Raw genomic sequence first — 21,159 nt, forward strand, 5'->3', positions numbered from 1 at the left:
TTGTTTTTGCATCGCTTTATTCTAACTTTTGTATTATTTCACTGATGATGCTGTATGGCAGCTCATTTTTTGCGAGACAAGATGACGTTTTCAGTGGTACCATGTTTATTTATATCCGTCTATTTGATTGCGTGTTATTCCACTTTTTTTCCGGCGGTATGATGATGAAGCATTGTTTTTTGCCACTTTTTTTTTTTTTTTACGGTGATCACTGAAGGAGTTAAAAAGTGGGACAGTTTTATAGGTTGGGTCATTGCAAACGCGGCAATACTAAATATGTGTACTTTTATTGTTTTTTTATTTACATAAAGAAATGTATTTACTGAAACAATATTTTTTTTTTCTTTATTTAGGATTTTTTTAAATAATATTTTTATACAATATAATATTTTTTCTACTTTTTTACATTGTCCCAGGGTAGGACATCACTGTATAATGTCAGATCGCTGATCTGACACTTTGTACAGCACTGTGTCAGATCAACGATCTGACAGACAGTGAAGGAGGCTTCTCAGGTCCTGCTCTCAGCAGTCGCTGACAGACCACTTCCCTGCAGGACCTGGATGGACCCCGTGGTCCTTTTGGATCCGGGGGCCTGCAGGGAGGAGACCCTCGCAACAACACGATCACATCATGTTGTTCTGAGGGTCTCAGGGAAGCACGCAGGGTGCCACTAGAATGCTGCAATCTTGTTTGATCGCAGTGTTCCAGGGGTTAAAGTGCCGGGAGCGGTCCGTGAATGCTCCTGGCACTTAGTACCAGGTGTCAACTGTAATAATCAGCTGGCACCCGGCCGCAATCGGCTGCGCTCCCCCCGTGAGCACGGCTAATCGCATGTGACGTACTATTCCATCCATGGTCAGACGGGCCCAGGTCACATGGACGGAATAATACATCAGATGGCAGAAAGGGGTTAATTAACCAGATGTGATAGGCTTCCAGTTATCCTTCTCTACTTATCGGGGACAAACAATTAGCATATCTTTAAGCAGAGACACAAATGTAAGAGGTTTCACCTTCATGAGAACAAAACTTTGTATCATCCAGTTTCCTGAAAGCATATTCCATCTCGTCCTTGCGAACAAACTCCACAATCACGGTGCCATCCTTGTGCACATCAGCATAACAGACAACTCCAGCTTCTCTCATATGATCTTTTAGATCATGGCAACTTCCCGAGGGGGGAAGCTCTAAGATGAGGGCTCTGTATTCAGTTCGCTGTGAAAATGCCACGTTCCTCCAGCGGAGTTCTCCATAACCTCCCCCTAGTCTCTTCTTTGACCTGGGAAACTCCACACTTAAACGACGAGAACAAAACTTGTATCCGTTGCTTCAACTCGCAGTGTTTTCGTGCTTCCGTGGCTCGTGGAAGATGATGAAGGTGAATGGTGTGGCACCTCCCGTACTGACGGAACAACTCCTCCAACTCCTTCTCTCGTCTATTGGCTGGTAAATTGCCCACTAAAATGTGCTCATTTCCCAACCGCTGACCCCCAATTCTGGAGAAGGCCCTTTAGCGGCCTAGTAAATGGTGTTCTGTTGGTACAATATCTGGACTGGCTAGAGTGATGGAAGACCTGGTGTTCCGAGGTCCATGGGCCATGATATCACTGACCTTGACTTGCTGGAGGTGGCTATGGAGGTTGGCTGGTGTAGGGTGGTCAACCTGCCATTTAGTGTGAACAGGGTATATCACTCATCCTTTGCTGGTGTGTCCTGGGGTAGTGCCCCTCAGACCCTGCTGGCTCATTTTAGCAGATGTTGATGGCTGAGCTGGCAGACAGGCTCCAGGCATGGGGCCAAGGCCCTGGGAACAATATTTGACAATGTGTCCAAGGCTCCTACATCCATTATCATAGTCCTAATTTATATTTGTGGCTCAAAAAGTCACTCCAAAGGGTATATTACAACCATAATCCTCTAAGAGGTATACCAGGCAGAGGATAAGAAGTGAAATGAACAAAAATTAACGTTAAAATAACTGTTTATTAATACATTAATTAAAAACATGGGGGGACACAAAAAATGTTTAGCATAAAAAAGACACAAAATGGGACCTCCAAGTGGTAAAGGGAGAGAAAAGCCAGCAAGATAAATAATTGATGTTTATGGAGTAGTATATATGCCGCATGAAATAGATCCCCCTCCAAAACAGGGTATTGCTGATCTATGAAGTACAAGTGTGGCTACAATATTATGGCTATCTGGACTAACAGGTAAAATTAAACCACCTTACAGAACCATATCATACATCACGTATATAGTGACGAAGCCAAAGGCAGTGCATTGGTAAAGGGTATTCCAGTGTACAAAAAACCGCTGGTACTTAAAAAGCTACTCATGAGGCTGATGCACGAATCCCTATATAGTCACAGCTTCAGTGGCTGAGAGAAGTAGATGGCGTTTTATAAAGTGGATTTTATTACCTGTGCAGAGCCGTGGAGGAGATAGAGGCCAGTGCCCTGGAATCAAGCAGGCATATAGAGGCGTGTGCCTGCGCTGTCTCGACGCCCGACGAGCGCCGTTTCGCAAGGATGCTTCTTCTGGGACCATAAGTGGAGAGGCATGCTGGAGCGGCAGTAGGTAAGCATGGCAGAGTTTGTTATATTTACATAAGCACGTAAAGGAGACTTTAATGAGAAATGTAAAACTGAGCCAACTCAGGAGTGGTAATTCAGGTCGTTCCACTTCTATACAAAAAAGTAAAAAAAAGCATCTCCAACATATGCACATTCAATTTAGCCTCTTTGCGTCGAATAAATAGTGAATGGTTCTTCACAATACTTCATACTACACTGATCCTCACAGAACTTATTACTCCAACTACCCCTACCCAACCTTTTACACTCTCCATTTGGAGACATTCCATCAACCGTATGGGAAGACCGACTACTGATTACACAATGGCGGACCTAGAACAACATATGTCTTGAAGAAGTTAAAGGAGATATTATGTTACATTAGTAATTTTGTTTGATACATTTTCTTAACATTGTTTTTTCTTGCTTTTAAGTAACAGAAAACTGACCCAGCACATCAAAACTGGTCTGAACAGGTGCATACCAAAACAGCTACTTACATGTACAATATACGAAGATGGTTGCACTCAAATGTGTTAAAGCTTGTAAATGTTAAATATATGAAATGTGAATAGCAAAAATGGCTTTTTAAAATTAGGAAAAATACATGAGACACATTGCACAAAATTTGGCCAAATAATGCCTGCCCATTGTCACGGATGTGGTTTGTGAAACCACTGTGCCACTGACCACGGAGAGCCTGAAGGGCTGTGACAAAACGAGCACCTGCCTGTTCACTAGAGCCTCTGATGGTGAGGTTAGACTTGGCTCCCCATGAACGCCAGGTGCCACTCCAGGATAGACTAAGGGATGCGCAGTAGCTAGACCCAGAGGACAGACTGGATGGAGCAACAGGCAGAGTTCGTATCAGAGTGCAGTAGGCAGAGTTCGTATAAGAGTGCAGCAGACAGAGTTTGTATCAGAGTGCAGCAGGCAGAGTTTGTATCAGAGTGTAGAAGGCAGGATTTGCACCAGAGTACAGCAGGCAGGATTTGCACCAGAGTGCAGCAGGCAGAATTTGCACCAGAGTGCAGTAGGAACTGGTATGCAACCTTACACAACATTGACTGCAAAACAGGAAGGTTGCTCAGGCATCTCCCCAGTGGGGAGGGAGCAATATATACATACTGCTCCCCAGCCATTGGCTGGGGAGGAAATAGCAAGTGTATGCGCTGGCCCTTTAAGAGGGTGGGAGCACCCATGAGCGTGCTCTAAGGACATGGCTAGAGTCCCGGCTGGAAGTTCTGCTGGAAGCATGCATAGCATGGGGAAGGGAAGAACCAACCCCAGCATGGGTGAGTGAAGTGACATGCCGGAAACCCTGCCTGTTAGAGCAGGGGTCCGGCGTGGTGCTAAGGCAACTTTCACACTTGCGTCGGTACGGGTCCGTCACCATACGTCGGGCTGACGTACTGGCGCATGTTGTGAAATTTGTGCACGACGTGGGCAGCGGATGCAGTTTTTCAATGCATTCGCTGTCCATTCTGAAGTCCTGGGAGGAGGGGGCAGAGTTTTGGCCACGCATGTGTGGTAGAAAATGGCAAATGCGACGGACAAAAAAGTTACATTTAACTTTTTTGTGACGACGGTCTGCCAAAACACGATGGATCCGTCGCACGACGGACGCGACGTGTGGCCATCCGTCACGATCCGCCGCTAATACAAGTCTATGGGCATAAAACACATCCTGCGAGCACATTTGCAGGATCCGTTTTTTGCCCAAAATGACGGATTGCGACGGATTGCAAAAAACGTTGTAGTACTTCCCCCTTTACGCCCCCTCTTCTTCAGGCCATCGAGGAAGTTCTGAAGATGAATTGGAGCATTTATGTTTTCCTTAGGCTCCCAGGATCTCTCTTCGGGACCAAATCCCTTCCATTCAACAAGGACTTGTTCATGGCCAAGATGTTCTCCACTTCCAAAACATCATCAGAGGTAGTTGGCATGGGCGTGATACTGGGATCCTTGAAGAAGGGACTCAGGATGACCGGCTCCAGCAGAGATATATGGAAAGAATTCGTAATCCGTAGTGAAGCTCTAAGATTCTGCAAGGTTGGTTATCAAGAATAGAGGGGTCCCCACTCTGTTTTTTAATTATTTAAATAAATAATTTAAAAAAACGGCATAGAGTTCCCACCATTTTTGACAACCAGCCTTGTTAAAGCTCTCATCACAGCCGGGCTGAACTGAGGTGACCTCTGGACCGTGGGAAAAAGCCAGTGATAATGTCACTGCTGGTGAATGATGCTGAGCTCTCAGCCACTCATCGGTGGACAGGTATGGGTATATTGCTGGTTTATTATTTTACTTTTATTACTGGAGAATGGGGGCATTGGGGAATTAGGTGTGACCATAAGTATGGTTTAATTTAGAACATTTAAGGTGTCTGTGTAATTTTTTCAAATAAAAGACTTTATTCTGGCCATGTCTTTATTTAACATTACAACTATAGGATTAGTAATGTCTAGGTGTCTTATAGACGCCTCTCCATTACTATGCTGTTGGCTTGATGTCACCTGAAAGGTGACAGCAACCCCACAAATATTACCCCACTTGCCACTGCTACAGGGCAAGAGGAAAGAGCCGGGCAACGTGCCAGAATTGGTGCCTTTTCTGGGCAGCTGCGGGCTGCTATTTTTAGGCTGGGGGCCTATATCAATGGCCCCCTACCAGCCTTAGAATAGCAGCCCCCAGCTGTGAGCTTTAGAAAGGCTGGTTGTCAAAAATGGGGGGGACCTCACACCGTTTTTTGAAATTATTTAAATAATTAAGAAAAAACAGCGTGGAGACCCTTCATTCTTGATAACCAACTTTGCAGAAGCTGACAGCTGGGGGTTGCAGCCCCCAGCTGTGAGTTTTGTCTGGTTGGTTCAATAAAATAGAGGGGAACCCACACCGGGTTTTTCATTCATTTATTTCCAAGCAATCGCAGCCAGCGGCTGTGGAATACCCCAATCATCCACACCTACTGTCACTGTTATGAGCGGCAGCAGGTGTCAGATGATGGGGGTAACAGTCCCAAAAGCCCCCTCCTGCTGTTGTTCGGACTTTAGTATAACGCTCATCATTCTCCTCTGCTAGCTGGCCGAGCAGGGGAGATTGATGAGAGCTGCCTTCAGCACCAGCCGCTAGGGAACAGTGCTTACAGTAGCGCCTTTTCTCCGACGGCCGTCAGTGTCACACGGAGGACATCAATGTGTGTTCTCCATGTGCACGTGTGCAGGACGTTTTGCAGTCCATGCTGATGGCAAAAAACGGACATGTCAGTGTGTTTTGCCCACGGACAAATGATCCGTGGAAACACACTGAGGTATGCACAGAAAATGAATTGGTCTACGTGTGTACGTGTCTCCGGTACTTGTGAAAACTCACCACACGTACCGGAGACACTGATGTGTGAAATCGGCCTAATCGTTATAAGGTTGATATCACTTTCTTAACAGCAGTAATTGTTTTCTCCCCTCTTTTCTTATGGGGTGTATCACATTTGTGGTAATGTTCTGTTTTATGAAAGGAGTAACCAATCAGTAAGGACTGAGATTCAATATGCTAAAAAAGAGGATGGACAGTACCTATAAAGATCATACATTGATCTAGTGCCACTAGGCAAAAATATATATAACTGAACATGAAGTTCTTAATTTAACATTCTGATCAGACTGTATGAAGTCCAGTGCCACATCACGGCGAACCTCTCAGTGGGTCACTATCGCTCTAAAGGATCAGCGTCATGCGCTATCCACCGTCGCAGTGACAATGCACCAGCAGGGCGGATGGCCTGCTGCTTCACAGCACCAAAGCTGCAAGACTGAGTCCCCATGACTCCAGACCGCACCGCCCCACCAGCACAAAACCACAGCAACAATGGCCGTCATACAGCGCCAACAGCAAATGAAAGGAACATTGAAAATCATCTTCCTCAAGCTCTCAAGTGAGAGTAAAAATAGGCTAGACCCCTTTCTTTTTCATGGGGACTCAGTCTTGCAGTATGGGCGCTGTGAGGCACCAGGCCGTCCATCCTGCTGGTGCATTGTCGCCACGGCGGTGGTCAGTGCATGACGCCGCACCTTTGAGGCAATAGGGACCCACTGAGAGGTTCACCGTGACGTGGCGATGGGCTTCATACAGTCTGATCAGAATGTTAAACTAAGAAACTCATGTGCAGCAACATATTTTTGCCTAGCGGCATTAAATCAATGTGTGAATTTTTGATGGTGCAGCCCATGCTCTTTTTTTGTGTATAGCATGTTCTTTCTCCTTTTTTGGACCTGCACTCCTCCCATGTGGCACATGTGATTTTAAATTTGCAGGAGACTGCAAAGAAAGGGGTCCAACCTATTTTTGGTCTCATTGGAGAGCTTGAGGAAGATGAGTTTCAATGCTCCTTTCATTTGGTGTTGGCGCTGTGTGGCGACCATTGTTGCTATAGTTTTGTGCTGTTGAGGAGGAATGGTCTGGAGTCACAGGGACTTAGACTTGCAGCATGGGTGCTGTGAGGCATCACACCATCTGCCCTGCTAGTGCATTGTTGCCGCGGCAGTGGTCAGCACAGGACGCCTCATTTTTAAGGCGATAGGGACCCACTGAGAGGCTTACCATGACGTGACAGTGGGCTACATACAGTCTGATCAGAATGTTAAACTTGGAACCTTATGTTCTTTAACATATATTTTTGCCTAGCAGCATTAGATCAATGTATGAGCTTTAAGAGGTGCGGTGCATGCTCTTTTTTTGGTGTGAGGACTGAGATTTAGTTTGACACGCTTAGGAAAGGCTCTCATATTTGTATTCTTCTTTGATACTGGGAATGTTCTGTTTGACTTAATTATACGAATAACATTTTCAAAAATGTTAATGCAAAAAAGGTCTGGATATCGCTATCTTAGCCATTGACCAAATTACCCATCTTCCATTCTTCCTTTGTTATTTCCTTTTCTTTTCTTCTTGTTAGTTGTTTGACTGTTTATGTTTTCAAAAATGTCATTTACAATAGTTTTATATGGTCCATGTACATTTAGTAACCACGTTGCATTTTTTAAGAGTTTTTGCCGCGATTTTCCGCTGCGGAAACGCTTAAAAAAGCTTACAAACAGCATCCCATTAATTTTTTATGCATTCCGCAATTGATGTGCCCAAGCTATGTTTTTTTTCCGCGACAGAAATGCATTGCGGTAAAAAACGCAGCATGTTCATTATTTTTGCGGAATTGCGGCAATTACGCATCCATAGACATGCATTAGAAAAGTGCTTGTGGAGCGCCCAAGGGGCTAGGGGTTACTCGGTCCCGGGCCCTTCGGTTCTCAGTGGGGATGTCACGGTGGCTGACCCGGTCCGTGGCTCTAGGGGACGTCCGTTGATAAATGGGGAAAGGTCTTTAAAGGGATAATGTTTGTGACGCCACCTGTGGTATTCGGTCAGGGTGACCAACGCTGCTTAAGGGTCCGCTGGGGTGATGTTATGGCAGCAGGTATACATTCCCACAGGTGAAGTGTATCCCCAGGGATTCCTAGAATGTAGATGGTGGATGGTGGATGTTGTAAGGTGCAGGGAATAACGAGGACACAAGGTTGCAGTCTCTTTACCTTTACTTAAGGCTTCAGCATCCACAGTCCAGAGCACCAGATCACGGGGCAGGCAGAGTCCAGCTGGTCTGAAGGCAAATCCAGAGTCCCCTTATCCAGGTGGAATTCAATAGCCTTCCTCTAGCGCATGAGTGTTGTAGTTTCTCCCTGCTGAGCAACTCGGTGAGGTCCTCACAACTATTGTAGGTGTTAAGTCTCTTCCTCTGTGTCCCCCTGATGGATAGGACAAATCCGTATGACTGGTGGCCTGAGGCTTTTTATAGGGACCCTAGAGACGCCCCGGCCTCCACAAGTTGCCACCCTGGCTCCTGGGTATATGGTTGGGCAGCCAACGTGGAATTAACTGTCCTGCCAGTCTCTGAAGTAAAGCATAGAGTTCCTTACTCCCTCGGTGTTCTGGCTACCGATGCTGCGCTTCAGAAGGAGGCAGCCTGCTTCTAGCTGGTCTCCCTCTAATATTCCTCTCCTTTTGCTATGACTTCATTGCTCACTCACTGCAACACAATTCCTCTCGTGTCCTTTCTTAGGATGCTGCTGCATGGGATACAGGCGCAGCTCCGTGTACCCTCGCCTCCCGCAGGGGTACCCTGTACCGTGTACCCACTCCAACCAGCCTCTGCCAACCTCGGTCAGGGCTGACTGTCTGACTTCCTAACCAACCCACCAGTTTTACCCAAGTGTGAGGAGTGCCCTAGAAGATAGAAGCATGGCTCCCCCTGGCGGCCTGGAGTGTGAAGTGTGTTTGTGGTTGTGATACCTGGACAGAAGATCTCCTTCATTGCCCTTAGACATAACATCACTCCCCCTGGTGGAAGAATAACATTACTGCAATGACCAGGACTCTGGGGCGCTGCACTTGAAAATCGCATGCAAAACGCATCAATTATGTGTCAAAAACACATCTAAATCTGCATGCGTATTTACTGCCAAGGATGTGCAGATTTGAAGCAGAAAATTCTGCTTCAATTCTACAACGTGGGCACATAGCCTAAGGGTCTAGTAAGGCTACTGTATTATTCGCACGAAGATCGCATTCCAGTGCTCTGACTGGCCATTGGCTCTGCTGACGTGACCATGACAGCTGCATAGAAATACATTAGTTAGGACTGCTCTGATAAGGGTATACCGTGAAGATTGGTAGAGCAGCTTAGTATACATTTTTTGCAAAAAACGTATCAACCAAATACCCTGTTTTTTACATCTTTTACTAGCACTTGCGGATTACTGCAACATTTTTTCAAACTGAGTGTTTTTGGTTTTACTATTCTCTTTTGTGTCTTCAGGTTTCTTGGTGGTGTGTGAACATGATCATACAGACTTGTTCACTGTGCAAGTAGCCCATGTGTTCCTGTTTCCATAATTGTTCTCTTGTGTCTACAAGACTGGGGAGTTCCACCACTCCTCTTGGGCTATCTGCACAAAAGCTGTTCTACCCTGTATGCACACATGGATTTTTCCTCTCTGAACCCTGTTCACACAGGTTATATACAGATGATCAGGTTTTTAAATACATCAGATAGGGATTGCATACATTAGTTAGGACTGCTCTGATAAGGGTATACCGTGAAGATTGGTAGAGCAGCTTAGTATACATTTTTTGCAAAAAACGTATCAACCAAATACCCTGTTTTTTACATCTTTTACTAGCACTTGCGGATTACTGCAACATTTTTTCAAACTGAGTGTTTTTGGTTTTACTATTCTCTTTTGTGTCTTCATAGAAATACATGCTGTCATGATCAGGTCAGGAGAGCAGACGGCCAGTCCGAGAATTGCGATGTGATCGTCGCGCAAGTATGATTGCACCTTGAGTCTGTATATACAACATTCCAATAGTGTTATGTATGCAGTGATCAGGAGGACAGAGGTTAATAAACCATTTCTGATTTCTCTACGAGGAGTCTGGCTGTGTCTGACAGCTAGCTCCCTTATCCTGCATCTTCAGTGCATCTTCAGTCATCTGCAATGACATTTAGAATGTCATTTCCAATGCAGACTACCCAGATATTTTAAGTCCATGAGTAGTCTGGAAGTAGGGAATTGGGAATAAGTAACAAGGCTGCATTCTTTCTAAGCAGTGTCACACTTATACACAATTTGTGTTTGGTATTGCAGCTTAGCCCACCTATGGTATGGTGTACCTTAGCCCACCTATGGTATACAAGCTCAGCTGCAAAACCAGACATAACACATTGAAATGAAACCAGAACACATGAGCTGCGAGCACAGTGAACAAGCCCGTAGAGACATGTTCACACCACCAAGAGACTTGAAAACACAAAAAAGCATAGTAAAGCCAAAAACACACTGTTGCAAAAAAATCACAGTGGACAGCAAGTGCTAGTAAAAAGATGGAAAAAACAGGGTATTTGGTTGATACGTTTTTTGCAAAAAATGTATATTAAGCCGCTCTACCAAACGTCAAGGTATACCCATATCAGAGCAGTCCTAACTAATGTATGTAATCCCTATCTGATGTATTTAAAACCTGGTCATATGTACAATACCTGTATGAGCAGGATTCAGAAAAGGAATGTCCATGTGGACACGCTGGACAGAACGGCTCCTGTGCGCACAGCTCAAAAAAAGAGGGGTGGAGGCCTCTCCAGTCTTGTGGACACAAGAAAACAATTATATGAAACCAGAACACATGAGCTGCGCGCACAGTGAACAAGCCCGTAGAGACATGTTCACACCACCACGGGCTTGTTCACATGGACATTCCTTTTCTGAATCCTGCTCATACAGGAATTGTACATATGACCAGGTTTTAAATACATCAGATAGGGATTACATACATTAGTTAGGACTGCGGCTTAATATACATTTTTTGCAAAAAACGTATCAACCAAATACCCTGTTTTTTCCATCTTTTTACTAGCACTTGCTGTCCACTGTGATTTTTTGCAACAGTGTGTTTTTGGTTTTACTATGCTTTTTTGTGTTTTCAAGTCTCTTGGTGGTGTGAACATGTCTCTACGGGCTTGTTCATTGTGCGCGCAGCTCATGTGTTCTGGTTTCATATAATTGTTTTCTTGTGTCCACAAGACTGGAGAGGCCTCCACCCCTCTTTTTTTGAGCTGTGCGCACAGGAGCCGTTCTGTCCAGCGTGTCCACATGGACATTCCTTTTCTGAATCCTGCTCATACAGGTATTGTACATATGACCAGGTTTTAAATACATCAGATAGGGATTACATACATTAGTTAGGACTGCTCTGATATGGGTATACCTTGACGTTTGGTAGAGCGGCTTAATATACATTTTTTGCAAAAAACGTATCAACCAAATACCCAGTTTTTTCCATCTTTTTACTAGCACTTGCTGTCCACTGTGATTTTTTTTGCAACAGTGTGTTTTTGGTTTTACTATGCTTTTTTGTGTTTTCATAACACATGGAAAGATGAAATGCTGTTTCTGGGAGAAAGAATATATGTATTTGTATATTGGGAAGCCCTTTAACCAGTATCTTTATGTTTAGTAATTTGTGTGTGCTCTTATTTATGAAAACCACTATCGCATTTAGGAAATGTGCTAGAATTTGAAGAACATTGTAATAAAAAAAAAATCACATGAATTGATTGAGGGGGCTGTGGTGCTTGGTGACCCTGAAGCTCGAGGAACTGCGCGATATATTTTGTAGTTGATGTACCTGGTATTGCAGCTCAGTCTGGTTAAAGCCACTATGAAATGAAATAAATTGAGTCTGGTGAACAATCAAAAGAACGAAGATCTCACTAGAGCACAGATTTGTTATAGTGCTAATGTAGGGGGTATGGTAAAATATGTTATTGCCTTTGCCTTTCCCTCTCGTCCCAGTGCCGTATGTTATCAGTGTTTGCATATAATTTACGTGTGATGGTATTGCTACACGATTTAAGTGTATTACCACCTCTTATATAATGATACTGCTACGCAATCAAGTGTATTACCATGTATTGTTATGCTAAATGTATATATTGTATTTCATGTGCTGTAGGAGGGGTCAGTTGCAGCTAAGGGATGGAGTGTTTCCTGTATCTAGTCAGAAGGGCCCGAGCGCCCAGTCAATCCACACGGGCTCTAGGCCCAGGACATTAGCAGCTACCACGCAATGTTATTCAACTTAAAGGAGAGAGCCCAGACATCCACAGCATCAAGCAAGAAAAGTGGAGGCCAGCACAGCATTAAGAAAGAAGACAATACGCGGGCACATTTAGCCCTAGAATGTGGCAGCTTGGGCATATGTACCCAGTACCTGGGGCGAAACGGTGGCTGGGGCAGATCCAAGAAGCAGTGAGCTGGGAGCAGGACAGTGCTGGGACTTCACAGAGCACAGTACTGAAGGGCAGGTCACTCACCAGGTTGCAACTAGCTTCGGAGGTGGAAACTCTTTTGTCTGGGGCGAAGTAGACTAAGAAAGGCCTAACCGTGGCAGAGCTGAATTGGGAGGACACTGAGGACCTGTGCGGCATGGTCCGACCTTGGTATGCGTTATGTGAAAGGAAGGAAGGTGAAGGGAGAGGAGATTAAATCTGTAATGCTGATTCTGATGTAACTGCTGTGAAGAGTCTGGATGTGCTGTGTAAAGCTTACAGTAAAGTTGTTGATTTGAAAGTTGGAAAGGACTGTGTCTCAATCTCTGTTACATCCACTGATGGAAACCTGCAGCAAAGCAGAGGTGACCATGACAGCATAGAGAATGGAGTCACAGGTACACAGAGTAATGTTTTCATGTATTGGGAGACCATGGCACTAATGGATCAGAGTGTTTGGCCATGACTACAGTCCCGACCAAGACCCTTACACTGGGAATCATACCTTCTCTATCATACTGTATATGATTTGAACTAAAGATAAGTCATCAATACTAAAGGCCAGTCAATTTTGTATACACTGCTGTGCAAGTATAAAAATACTGATATAGTTTCTTTCTATTTAAAGTGTACTTGGATAATAATATGTGAAATTTCCTGACATAAGATACAAATGGTTCACTGGAACATTTTAAAGGAAGGATTAAAGCTTTGTGAAATCTATGCTGAAACAAGCCAGCAGGATATAATAATCTTCCTATGGCTTGTTTGAAAACTATTATGTTACCATTATCATTGCACAACACCTATGTTAGCAATGAAAAGCACTGATCAATAAAAAAAAAATAAAAACATTGCTTTGAAATTGCTGTGAAAGATGAACTACCTTATGTGATAATGTACCAGGTGTAATGCTCAACAACGTTACCAGTTTTAGATAGCTGAAGCCCTGCAGAGTCATCTCACACATTGCTTTCTTCCATAAAATAGCATTAGTGCTGTGTGCACACATGGTAGAATGAGCTTATTGTTGTTTCATTTACTACTAAACTGTTCCAACTCAGACCTAGTCCTTTAGAAACTGGATGCACAGGTATAGCAATTATATTCCGAAGAAAAAAATATAATAACATTTATTATTTATTATTGTAGCGCCATTTATTACATAGCGCTTTACATGTGAGGAGGGGTATACATAATAAAAGACAAGTACAATAATCTTAATCAATACAAGTCATGACTGGTACATAAGGAGAGAGGACCATGCCCGCGAGGGCTCTCAATCTACAAGGGATGCGTGAGAATACAGTAGGCGAGGGTAGAGTTGGTCGTGCAGCCGTTTGTTCTATCGGTGGTTACTGCAGGTTGTAAGCTTGTTGGAAGAGGTAGGTCTTCGGGTTCTTTTTGAAGGTTTCCACGGTAGGCAAGAGTCTTATGTGTTGGGGTAGAGAGTTCCAGAGTAGGGGGGATGCGCGGGAGAAATCTTGTATGCGATTGTGGGAAGAGGAGATAAGAGGAGAGTAAAGAAGGAGATCTTTTGAGGATCAGAGGTTGCGTGCAGGTAAGTACCGGGAGACAATGTCACAGATGTATGGAGGAAATAGGTTGTGGATGGCTTTGTATGTCATGGTTAGGGTTTTGAACTGGAGTCGTTGGGTAATGGGAAGCCAGTGCAGGGATTGACAAAGGGGAGAGGCTGGGGAATAGTGGAGGGACAGGTAGATAAGTTGGGCAGCAGAGTTAAGAATAGATTGGAGGGGTGCGAGAGTGTTAGAAGGGAGGCCACAGAGCAAGAGGTTGCAGTAGTCAAGGCAGGAAATTATGAGGGCATGGACTAGGGTTTTTGCTGATTCTTGGTTGAGGAATGTACGGAACCAGGAAATATTTTTGAGTTGGAGTCGGCAGAAAGTGGATATGTGGTTTGAAGGAGAGATCAGTGTCAATGATTACCCCAAGGCAGCGAGCTTGCGGGACTGGGGAGAGTGGGCAGCCATTTACTTTAATGAATAGGTCTGTTGGGGGAGTCAAGTGAGATGGGGAAAGATGATGAATTCTGTTTTGTCCATATTAAGTTTTAGAAATCCAGCAGAGAAGAAGGATGAAATAGCAGACAGACATTGTGGGTTTCTGGTTAGTAGGGTGGTGATATCTGGTACAGAGATGTAGATCTGTGTGTCGTTAGCATAGAGATGATACTGAAAACGATGGGACTCTATAAGCTGTCCAAGGCCAAAGGTATAGATAGAGAAGAGCAGAGGCCCTAGGACTGAACCTTCGAGACTCCGACAGATAGGGAGCGAGGTGAGGAGGTGGTGTGCGAGTGGAAGACGCTGAATGTCCGATCTGTTAGGTACGACAAAATCCAAGATAGAGCCAAGTCAGTTATGCCAAGAGATGAGAGGGTCTGTAATAGTAGGGAATGGTCCATTGTGTCAAAGGCAGAAGACAGGTCTAGGAGGAGGAGGACAGAGTAGTTATATTGTAATGTGGTGCCCCTGCAGGTCCAGTCGCCACAGAGGTTCTGCATCTCAACCAACCAGAGGTGTGGTACCCAACTCCCTGGTAAGAAAGGGATTCAGCACAGAACCATAACACTTGCACCCAACACCAGCCCTCCCCAGGCCAGGGAGGGATTAGGTAGAGGGAGTGGGTGGAGAGTAAGGAGTTGTCAGGGGAGACAGGAGGGAGGAGTTAAGGAGAGTCTGTGAGGAGAGCCAGAGCTGAGCAGACGTGAGAGTCTGCTGTTCCTGTGAGTAGAAGGAAAGAAAAGAGAGGAAGCTCCCAGGAAGAAGGGGTTCCAGGGACATGGAAAGTGCGGAAGCCACCCGTGGGACCCATATCCAGAAGTGGAGGAACCAGGCCGCAGTAGGGGAACTGGATCCTGAACTAGTGGGAAAACCTCAGGCTCCAGCTAGTAACCTGGAGGCTGCTGTGACTGTAGGTGCAGCAGCCACATTTGCACCTACTCGCCAAAAAGGTGAACACAGAGGGTCCAGGGGACAGAGAGCACATTGCCCGACAAGACAGGTCTAGTAAGGCTACTGTATTATTTGCACGAAGATCACATCGCAGTGCTCTCACTGGCCATTGGCTCTGCTGACGTGACCATGACAGCTGCATAGAAATACAAGCGATGTAGTATATAGCTGCCACACAGTATATAACACAGCCCACGTAGTATATAGCACAGCCACGTAGTATATAACACAGACAGCCACATAGTATATAGCAGTCACGTAGTATATAGCAGCTACGTAATATATAGCAGCCACGTAGTATTTAGCACAGCCCACGTAGTATATAACACAGCCCATGTAGTATGTAACACAGCCCATGTAGTATACAGCAGTGTGGGCACCATATCCCCATGAAAAAAAGAATTAATATAAAAAATAGTTATATACTCAACTCACCTTTTGTCGTCCTCTGAAGCGGTCCCGCGCCTCGCGATGCGGCCGGCAGCTTCCGTTCCCAATGATGCATTGCGAAATTACCCAGATGACGTAGTAGTCTCGCGAGACCGCTAAGTCATCTGGGTAATTTTGCAATGCATCTCTGAAAACGGAAGCTGCTGGCCGCATCGCGAGGAGCGGGAAAGCTGCAGATGCGACGGAAGGTGAGAATAGCATCATTTTTTATTTTTTTTAATTATTTTTAACATTATATCTTTTAACTATTGATGCTGCATGTGCAGCATCAATAGTAAAAAGTTGGTCTGGGATGGGGCGACACACTGGCACTGACTGGAGGGGAGTAGGGAGGGGCACTGACTAGAGGAGAGTAGGGAGGGGCCAGACAAAAAGACGAAAGTACCCCTTAGATGATTATATAGATAGATATAGGGGCAGCACAGCGGCTCAGTGGTTAGCACTGCAGCCTTGCAGCGCTGGAGTCCTGGGTTCTAATCCCAACTTGGACAACATCTGCATGGAGTTTGTATGTTCTCCCCATGTTTGCGTGGGTTTCCTCTGGGTACTCCGGCTTCCTCCCGCATTCCAAAGACATACTGATAGGGAATTTAGATTGTGAGCCCCATCAGGGACAGTGATGGTAATGTATGCAAACTGTAAAGCGCTGCAGAATATGTTAGCTCTATATATGTATCTATATTATTATATAAGTTAGGAATGGAGAAACAGAGAAAGTGACCATAGCGAAAGGTAAGAGTCCTCGCTAGCTTATATCTCTAGTCCAGTATTCTTGTTGTAAAAGAGAGAAAAAGGGGTAACTATCCACTAAGGGACAGACTGAGCAAGGTAGAGCTCCTGTCGAAGTGGTGAAGGAAAAAGGGAAAGGCATTTGTGCAGAAAATGCTTAAGTTTTGTTCAGCATCTGGTAATCCACCAGGTGTCAGGCTTAGGCCAGTTTCACACTAGCTTTTCTGTGCGCAGCGTACACCTGCGTACTTCTTTCCTTAAGATCCGCATGCGTCTTGTGTAGCTATATTTAACATTGTGTACGCAGGGACATGAGTTGTATGAGGATGCGTCCCCGTGCGTTGTTTTGACTTCCCTGCCAAAGAAGCATTGAGCGAAATGCGCGTTGGGGTTTTCCCTGTCTACATCTGCCTCAGGTTGGTCTATATATTCTCTTGGACCACTTGTTTACTCTCAATAGTGGTATTCATTTTACATCACCCAGTATGGGATTTACTTCCACTGAACTACAGGTTTATATTTTGAAAGTATAGGTTTTATTTGGCTAGTGCACTTTATATGTTTTTCCAATTAATGATGTTCCACATGGCACTTGCCAATGGAACTTGCATGTACATACATGTATGGTTATATTAAGTTATTAACTGCACAATGCACTTTGCGCTCTATTATATTTATTTTTACTTACCTATCCTGATGTGATTTGATTATCCTGTGGTTTTTCAGCCATACCTCTTCAAACACACATACCAGGGGTTGGACAAAATAATGGAAACACCTAACATTTTGGCATCATATTCTTTGAACATGTTATAAACATGCAAACCGTGACATATGGTAATGTTTTGTAGTTGATTATTTGTGTTATGTGATATGTGTATGTAAATTAACTGTTTGTTTTGCATAATTGTATGAACATTGATGAGAACCTGATACAAATGGCAGACCTCTCGGATTTTCAAAAAGGCCAAATTGTTGGTGCTCGTATGGCAGGCGCTAGTGTAACAGAAAGTGCCCGAATGCTTGGCGTGTCAAGAGGTACTGTCTCCAAAGTAATGACTGCGTTTGAAAGAGAAGGAAAAATGTCCGCAGCAAAGCACAGGTCTGGCCGAAAGTCGAAGTTGACTGAGAGAGACCGTCGGACTCTAAAGCGAATTGTGAGAGAGGATCGCAAGACCCCGGCTCCGAAAATCACTGCTGAGCTCATTGAACACCTACAGAACCCAGTTTCCACAAAAACTGTTTGTCAGGAGCTGCACAAATCTGGATTCCATGGAAGAGCTGCAATTAGAAAACCGCTGCTCTCAATGAGAAATGTTTCCAAGCGTTTAGAGTGGTGTAGAAACCTCCAGTATTGGTCCCTCGAGCAGTGTAAACGTGATTTTCTCAGACGAATCATCATTTACCCTATTTCCGACCTGCGGCTGAGTGTACGTTTAGAGACAGCCTAAAGAAGTATTCCATCCAGACTGCCTTCTCCCAACCGTAAAACATGGCAGAGGTTCTGTGATGATCTGGGGTGCTATTTCATGGAGATCCGCCAGGCCAATGATATCCTTTCATGGAAGAATTAACAGCCGAGATTATTTAGGCATTTTGGGTGACCAAGTGCATCCAATGGTTCAAGCACTGTTCCCGGAGGGGAACGCCATCTTTCAGGATGATAATGCACCATTTCATACAGCTAGAATTGTTAAAGCATGGCACGAGGGACATTCTAATGAAGTTGAGCATCTCATCTCGCCCTCACAATCCCCAGACCTCAACATTATTGAGCATTTATGGTCGATTTTAGAGACTCAAGTTAGACGTCGATTTCCGCTGCCATCGTCGCTCAAAGAACTGGAGGGTGTTTTAACTGCAGAATGGGCTAAAATTCCTTTGGAAACAATTCACACCTTGTATGAATTCATACCTCAGAGATTTGAGGCTGTCATTGCCACAAAAGGTGAACCTACACCATATTAAACTAACTTTTGTTGATGTTTCCAGGTGTTTCCATTATTTTGTCCAACCCCTGTATATATCCCATATACCATAGAGGGGATTATATGCATGTACTAATTTCCCAGATCAACAATGGTTTTTAAGTGTCCTTATTGCATACAGTTGTGTGTATTAGTACATTATTATTACGTATATATATGATTATACTACTATTGGCTGTTTTGTCTATTTCATTTAGTCCTTCTCAGTCATATATGTGGTACTTGTGTGTTGTCCTCCATTTTAATTATTGTGTCATTAACATTTATCTTTATGATTCTTTTAATACAAAACTGAAAATTACATGGAAAGTCTACTTCTAAAGCAGATAGATGAAGCTGCAACCCATAATGAGGTCCTGGTTATGGGGGACTTTAACTACCCGGATATTAACTGGGAAACAGAAACCTGTGAAACCCATAAAGGCAACAGGTTTCTGCTAATAACCAAGAAAAATTATCTTTCACAATTGGTGCAGAATCCAACCAGAGGAGCAGCACTTTTAGACCTAATACTATCTAATAGACCTGACAGAATAACAAATATGCAGGTGGTTGGGCATTTAGGAAATAGCGACCACAATATTGTGCAGTTTCACCTGTCTTTCACTAGGGGGACTTGTCAGGGAGTCACAAAAACATTGAACTTTAGGAAGGCAAAGTTTGAACAGCTTAGAGATGCCCTTAATCTGGTAGACTGGGACAATATCCTCAGAAATGAGAATACAGATAATAAATGGGAAATGTTTAAGAACATCCTAAATAGGCAGTGTAAGCGGTTTATACCTTGTGGGAATAAAAGGACTAGAAATAGGAAAAACCCAATGTGGCTAAACAAAGAAGTAAGACAGGCAATTAACAGTAAAAAGAAAGCATTTGCACTACTAAAGCAGGATGGCACCATTGAAGCTCTAAAAAACTATAGGGAGAAAAATACTTTATCTAAAAAACTAATTAAAGCTGCCAAAAAGGAAACAGAGAAGCACATTGCTAAGGAGAGTAAAACTAATCCCAAACTGTTCTTCAACTATATCAATAGTAAAAGAATAAAAACTGAAAATGTAGGCCCTTAAAAAATAGTGAGGAAAGAATGGTTGTAGATGACGAGGAAAAAGCTAACATATTAAACACCTTCTTCTCCACGGTATTCACGGTGGAAAATGAAATGCTAGGTGAAATCCCAAGAAACAATGAAAACCCTATATTAAGGGTCACCAATCTAACCCAAGAAGAGGTGCGAAACCGGCTAAATAAGATTAAAATAGATAAATCTCCGGGTCCGGATGGCATACACCCACGAGTACTAAGAGAACTAAGTAATGTAATAGATAAACCATTATTTCTTATTTTTAGTGACTCTATAGCGACAGGGTCTGTTCCGCAGGACTGGCGCATAGCAAATGTGGTGCCAATATTCAAAAAGGGCTCTAAAAGTGAACCTGGAAATTATAGGCCAGTAAGTCTAACCTCTATTGTTGGTAAAATATTTGAAGGGTTTCTGAGGGATGTTATTCTGGATTATCTCAATGAGAATAACTGTTTAACTCCATATCAGCATGGGTTTATGAGAAATCGCTCCTGTCAAACCAATCTAATCAGTTTTTATGAAGAGGTAAGCTATAGACTGGACCACGGTGAGTCATTGGACGTGGTATATCTCGATTTTTCCAAAGCGTTTGATACCGTGCCGCACAAGAGGTTGGTACACAAAATGAGAATGCTTGGTCTGGGGGAAAATGTGTGTAAATGGGTTAGTAACTGGCTTAGTGATAGAAAGCAGAGGGTGGTTATAAATGGTATAGTCTCTAACTGGGTCGCTGTGACCAGTGGGGTACCGCAGGGGTCAGTATTGGGACCTGTTCTCTTCAACATATTCATTAATGATCTGGTAGAAGGTTTACACAGTAAAATATCGATATTTGCAGATGATACAAAACTATGTAAAGCAGTTAATACAAGAGAAGATAGTATTCTGCTACAGATGGATCTGGATAAGTTGGAAACTTGGGCTGAAAGGTGGCAGATGAGGTTTAACAATGATAAATGTAAGGTTATACACATGGGAAGAGGGAATCAATATCACCATTACACACTGAACGGGAAACCACTGGGTAAATCTGACAGGGAGAAGGACTTGGGGATCCTAGTTAATGATAAACTTACCTGGAGCAGCCAGTGCCAGGCAGCAGCTGCCAAGGCAAACAGGATCATGGGGTGCATTAAAAGAGGTCTGGATACACATGATGAGAGCATTATACTGCCTCTGTACAAATCCCTAGTTAGACCGCACATGGAGTACTGTGTCCAGTTTTGGGCACCGGTGCTCAGGAAGGATATAATGGAACTAGAGAGAGTACAAAGGAGGGCAACAAAATTAATAAAGGGGATGGGAGAACTACAATACCCAGATAGATTAGCGAAATTAGGATTATTTAGTCTAGAAAAAAGACGACTGAGGGGCGATCTAATAACCATGTATAAGTATATAAGGGGACAATACAAATATCTCGCTGAGGATCTGTTTATACCAAGGAAGGTGACGGGCACAAGGGGGCATTCTT

At 43.9% G+C, this 21,159-nt stretch overlaps 1 pseudogene; it reads right to left on the reverse strand.

The window, feature by feature from the left end:
• Window positions 1–984: 984 nt before the first annotated feature.
• LOC138674505 (serine/arginine-rich splicing factor 9-like) lies at window positions 985–16,037 on the reverse strand (annotated as a pseudogene).
• Between the last annotated feature and the right edge of the window lie 5,122 nt (window positions 16,038–21,159).

The sequence above is a fragment of the Ranitomeya imitator genome, chromosome 4, assembly GCF_032444005.1.
Source record: "Ranitomeya imitator isolate aRanImi1 chromosome 4, aRanImi1.pri, whole genome shotgun sequence".
Lineage (NCBI taxonomy): Eukaryota > Metazoa > Chordata > Amphibia > Anura > Dendrobatidae > Ranitomeya > Ranitomeya imitator.